Below are 6,567 nucleotides of genomic sequence, written 5' to 3' on the forward strand. Positions count from 1 at the left end.
TTCAACACCACACATCAGCAGGGTCTTGATGTGAGGGTTGAAAGATTTTGCAAGCCTGAGAGAAGCATTGTGCAGTATGACAGGTCTGCATTTATAGCAACATCTCACATTAAAACAGACACACGTGTTATGGTATGATCCACTTTTGTTCCTGTGCTGCAGGTGTGAGGATAGCCTTGGGTTCTCCTAGAGACCTCATTCAAATGCAGTTATTTCTACACATACAGTGTATGAGTATTAGGACAAACAGCTATTTTAAATGCTTGAAGGTCATACAAGAACTACTCTGGTTACTTTTACATCAGTGTGACTGATTACTTTAATGCTGTATGCAGCCTTTATTTAATAAATTTCAACCGGAATGATCATGATATGATCTGATAACTTTTAAGGAGAAAGTCTTCCCTAGAATATTTAAGTTAACATCTTCTCTATAATTTATGGTTAAAATCTAATGATAGCACATATGAGGAATTAAAAGGGAAATTAGAGGTGTGATGGTAGACTATTTACTGCATCTTTCTAAAACCAACAGCTAATTAATGTTTGTTAAACTGTTAAGATCAAATCAAAAATTATAATGAATCATTTTTTTTCAAGAAATATACTTTAACAGGTGGATCTACAGCAATACAACATTAAAGATTATTACTGTATTTTTACATTAGCATAAAGACAAAATTAAAGTACATAATAAAATACTTATTGCATTTACAATAACATTGTCTCTAACATATTCAAGCTACTAAACATGTGACAAGTTGGTGATCAAAAAGTGTGGAGACAATTAAAAAGTAGACCAGGCAGGGCAAGTAGGGACAAGTTTGGGCCCTGGGGTTGAATCATGCCAACGCCTTGGTGCCCATCCCCTCCTCCCCATTCAACATCACACATCAACAGTGTCTTGATGTGTGGGTTGACGGACCTCTTGGGCAGTTGGGATCCTAAAGTGAATATCAAATCGTGAAGAATGAAAAGCAGCTGCCCCTGTATTTCTGTAATATTACTGCTTCATTAGAGTTTTATGACAGATAAGTTTTTTTAAGTATTCACACTATGGATAGAGAAGGCAAAAAATGATACAGCTGTGCTTAGGAAACAATATTCTGCCCCTCATTTTTACTGGATATCTGCAATATTTGTTGTCTTCAATTTAGATCTAGTACAGAAAATAATATCTAGCCCCCAAGTTTAAAGCCCTAAACCTTATAGTAACTCCATAAACAGATTAAGAAACAAAACAACTTGGATTCAGTTTAGCTCAGTTTTGCTTTTTTAGCCTTTTTTGATATTATGTCCTGGATGACTGAGAATGCACTTTAATATAAACAAAAATACTTTAAGTGATCAACTTATGTGCCCACCCTTAGGATGTAGATGGAAAGAGTTAGAATGTAACTATGATCAAGTCAACTTCAGTCCAGTACATCATTTATTTGGCCTTAGTCATTAAAAATTAAGCAGCATCTACATTACCTTAAGCATCCGGTGCTATTAGCAAACTTGAAGACAGAAAAAAGGGCTTTGCAAGCACGCTTCATACAGATGAGACCTGTTTGTATGGTCATATTCAGACTGGAAATTATAAATTATTTATATATTAAAAATTAGACTGAACCTGACTTAGGTCTAGAAATAAGGTTTTCCTTTTCTTCCACCGACCTTTATGCATCAAAATTACACACCTTCTGTAATGCTTTTTTATGGTTAAAAATAACTGTCAGTAAACATGCATTTATGGGACAAAAGATAAGATGATACAGTCATCCACTCCTTTTTTACACAACAAAAATGAATGGTAAGAAGGGAAAGAAGGACTGCTTTTCATCCTTCTAACAGGCAAACAGCTCCTGGTTATTCTCAGGGTGTTCATTTCAATTAAAAAATACTTTATTCATCCCAAAGGGAAATTAAATGTTTGTAAACGTCTTCCAAAATGGTAGATTTTTTAGCCGTATGCAGGGAATTTGTCTTGATGCAGTCTGTCTTTTTAAAAGCTTTTATCATATCAGAATTTAGTCAATATGTTTACGGAGGGAAAAAAAGGTGTAAATATAAAGAGTGAAAAAAAATGGAAAAGATCAGTGTCTAAAGCAAAAAACAGAACGTTATTTAAATCAAAGTATGTACTTTACAAATAATTGCAGTGAAAAAGAAAAAAAAACATAAAAGCAAAACAATTATTTTCCTTTAAGTTATATTTCACCTTGTCCATTTCTTAAACCAATTAAAAACAATTGAGTCCAAACATGTCTAGAAAGAGTTCCTTATCCATGTGATGAATTGACCTGAAAGGCTTGTAAAATAGACCATTTAAATAGACCAATTTCCAGCAACTTATAGATTTATTGTTGTATAGTTCATGATTATTAAATTTAGAAAGATTTGATGTTGTGTTGTTGTTTTGTATCTTATAGTCCAAAAAGTCTTCTCTAGTCCTATTATCACTCCTCACTGCATCCACAGAGATGCTCTTAAATAAGTCCCCAATCCTCTGTCCTAACAGCAGTTCTGCAGAAATCTCAATCTGAAGAAAATCTGTTGTTGACCAACAACCTGATGAAGACGAAGCTCAGAGACCACACTGTATATATAGGTTTTCCAATCTTTACTGTAGTCCCTCCAATGAGTTCTGCCTCTGCACCTTGTTTTCTAATAGTTGGACATAAAACACCAAAGGCTCCCAATCGAAGGGCCTGTATCACTACACATGTGACCATTTTTGTTGCTGAGCACAAGTAGTTCTACTCAGGTTGTCAACAGATAACTATTTTACAGAACTTTAAGTTTAACAAAGCAGGGGAGCACAACACTAAATGTGATTCAGTTATGTTGATAGTGTGGATCAAAAGAAAGGAGCAGGGCACCATCTGGGAGTAAAAGCTTAGGGAAAGGACCTCTATGGTGAGAAAGCACGGTATCTTTGGGGTTGATCTGCAGGCCTGGGGGCAACATTTCCGGGCATCATATTTTAGCTTTAAAGACAAAATAGGATTCTTATTTGCAAAACAGCAATTTCTGCATTAGAACAATAAGAAGACATTATTTCTTAGCTGACCACTATGAGCAGTTCTGGGATTTAAAAAAAAAGAACAAAAAAACAGGTGAAAAGCTGTCTAGTTTAACGAAGAGCTTATGTTTCTTTTCTTCATGATAATCTTTTATTTATGAGAAAAATCCCTTCAGAAAAACACTGAGCCAGTTCAGTCTGTGTGAAACGGCTATGAACGCTGAAAAGCCCGGAGCAGAGTCCTTCCTCTGACTCAGGCATCTGAGGTGTAAATCCCAAGTGGGGCACCTGAGGTAGGATAAGTTTTGAGAAAGCTGTTTGTTTTCTTGCTGTTCTCGGCTACATTGAGAGAGAGAGAAAGTCGAAGTAAACATTTTGTTCCCTGTTTACTTCATTTTTATTATATTTTTTTGTTTTGCTTACAAACAAATGATAAGATTGATAAGCAATTTCTTTTCCAGGCTCATGTTTAAAGTTTAACATGATTGTTAGATTTTGACTATATCAGCTCACCTTGGGGACCAAAAGTATAACAATGACTGTTTCAATAGTTTTTAAATCACATAGTTTTACAGGACAATAGTACGGCTTCTAAGAGGGATTGAATTATTCAAACTTCATCCTGCCATAAAAAAAAAAAACGTAATTAATAATCTGATGCCGCATGTTGCCAGATTTCTTTTCAGATACAAGATTTCATATAATGTCATGATCTTGGCACCATAGGCTGGGTTTGACTCTTTTTTTCTCTCATCTGCTTTGCGATCATCACCATCTCTGATCAGATCCACCTGTTCCTACAGTACTTCAATTTAAGCCACCTGTATCCAGCCATTTGTGCCAGATTATTCGAACTTCTAGCAAGACTAAATTTAGTTTTCCCTGTTGTGTTTAGTTCTGCCTGTTCCTGACCTGTTTCTGCCCCCCAGACTTCTTAGTTTTGGCTGCCCAAAAAGGGGGGTTCTGTCATGTTTTCCGTACTGTTACCTGGATTCCGCCTGTTGTCGACCATGGACCTGTCTTCTGACCACAGCTGGGAGTTATCCTTTTGGATCCTTCGTTTCCTCTGTGTGCTCTGGCTGCTGCTGTTAAGTGCTGTTTCCGGCTCAGTAAAAACCAACGGAGTACCACACATCTGGACTTCACTCCTTCGTCTGGGCTCAAACCGATCTTTGTCAGGTTGGTGGCTTTCATGATCATTGTCATTCCCCATTTAAGTTGTGAAGTCACTGACCTGAGTTCTGTTTCTGTAGAGAATCCAATGAGCCAGCCCCAGCTGATGAGCGGCCACATGTCCTTTTAAGGAGGAATTTCCTGTTATGTTTCTGGCCTGTCAACTAATGGTTATGATTTCATTCCCCTTTTCCTCCTGCTCTGACCGTTCAATTGGCCCTCCTGTGCTTCCTCTGACTAGTTGAAAGTACCAGATGGCCTGAAAGCCTTGGTTAGTAAGCATCCTGCATTTTCCTCTGTCTGATCACCTGATCCTGAGCTGTTTCTGCCTCCCAATTTTTGAGCATGCCTAGCCCCTGTTGGACCATTTTTGTTGTGCCACCTGGAACCCAGACCTGTTTCTGTGCCCTGACTTTGTTCCTGGATCCTGTTTTGGATTATCTGAATTTCTGATCACCCGGCTCTGACCCTGGACCTACTTTAACCACAATTACCTGACAAGCCCCAGTGAGACGTCACTCTCTAAGAACCAAAGTTTCAGGATCCAAGACACCCCGCCAGGATATAAAAAAAGGTTGGTGGCTTTCAGTCTGAACTTTAGATCATCATCCTCCTCAGCCACTAACCTGTTCTCTCCCCTCCAGAGGCTCTGGTTTCCCTGATCACGAGTTACCTGCAGAGTTTCTACAATAAATCTTTTAAGGTAATTACCTGTTGTGTTCTGGTTGTATCTGGGTCCTCAGTCTGATTCGTAACATTTCCATAGATAGAAAACATCTTCAAAAAGTTAAATAAAAAGCTATTCTTGACTGTACTTCTTAATAACTAGGAACATTTTGGACTTTAATAATTCTATTTTTATGACTTGAAATGGAGCCCAGGTGGAAGTTCAACTGAATAAACTGATTATTCGCCTTCATTCGCCTACGACACAGCCAATCAGCTTTGAACCATGCCTCCACGAAAGCCAATCAGCATCCAAAATTCATCTTAAAAGGCCTCTGATCCGCAACTTGTCTGCTACCTAGTGCGCAGACAGTGTTTTCTCTGTGTGTCTTCATTCAGATGACACCATTTCAACCCACCTCCATCCCCTCCTCCACCATCGTAGCTAAAACTTCATCAGAGTTTCATTACCCCTGGACTCTTACTGCATTCCCTGTCTCATTTCAACCGGTCTGCCAGAGGTTTTTTCCCAATGGGGAGTTTTTCCTGTCCACTATTGCTTCATGCTTGGTCATCATCGACAGGTCCTCCCAACCTATATTATCCAATCTGAACTTCTAGGTCCCTGGGTGACGCTCTAGTGTCAACTCACGCACTCCATTGGATCTCTCCATAAGCTCAGCATACCAGCAGTCTACAGACTGACCAATTTCATCTATTTCCACTGCACCACCAGTTTCAGGTCTGGGGGGGAAACAGTCTTGTTCTTTACTCCTGTTCATACATATCTATCAGAATTCAATGCTATGTTTATTGCCAAGGTCTGAGTGCCATAGACAATGCATTTCTTCTCATTTTCTTTTTTCTCTGTGTGAGTTTTTCAGATTGAATTGGCATTTTGTCAGGGTTTACAAATGCTTGTTTTATGATCACACTACAAACACTCCACGGGTGTATTTTATAATATGGAAGTAGTGAAGCAGATAAACCCAGATATAAGCATATTAGTAGAGGCGGTTTCTAACTATACATTTACTGTAGTAAATTTTAGAAAAAAAACACCTTCCTGTCACTTCACTGTACTTTTTGCTTTCACTTAAGTAATATTACTTTCAGCGTAGAGCTACTCTTACTTGGGTACATTTACTGGCTACTATGTCTACCACAAGTATTTTCAAGTATTCAAAGATCAGGAGAAAATAATGTAAAAAGTATATATTGTCATTGGATGTTTTTATCCTTTCCTATCATTATTGCTGAAGATCAATTTCTTTTTAATTTTCAGTTTTAAATAACTTGCATCTGTTTATTTCTATATCTCTTCACTCTCCTGTGTGGGTCAGTCAACACGGACATTCTTATGCTGACATATGGTGGCGAGAGAGTCTGAAGTCTCACCTTATATGGTAATGCTTTAGGTTGTAAGGCCAAGAATATTGACTGGGGGCTGTGCGGACACTTGCTGGCTGACTTTTAAATGAAAAAGGGTAAATACGGCAGAAACCCTCTGCCCTTTCCAGTGGGGTTCTTCCCCTGGAAATGGCCGGAACGTAAAGGTCTGATAGATGGTAAGACTTTCCTCTGCATTTTCTGCTTGTTTCAATGAATTGTTAAACATGTCTGAAATAAATACTCTTAATACTTAACCATGTTTCCTCCTTTGTGTATGCTATCTGCGAAACAATACCTCTTTCTTGTTCTACAACAACATTAATATT

Source organism: Cyprinodon variegatus, unplaced genomic scaffold, assembly GCF_000732505.1.
Source record: "Cyprinodon variegatus isolate N-32 unplaced genomic scaffold, C_variegatus-1.0 Scaffold214, whole genome shotgun sequence".
In the NCBI taxonomy this organism is placed as follows: Eukaryota; Metazoa; Chordata; class Actinopteri; order Cyprinodontiformes; family Cyprinodontidae; genus Cyprinodon; species Cyprinodon variegatus.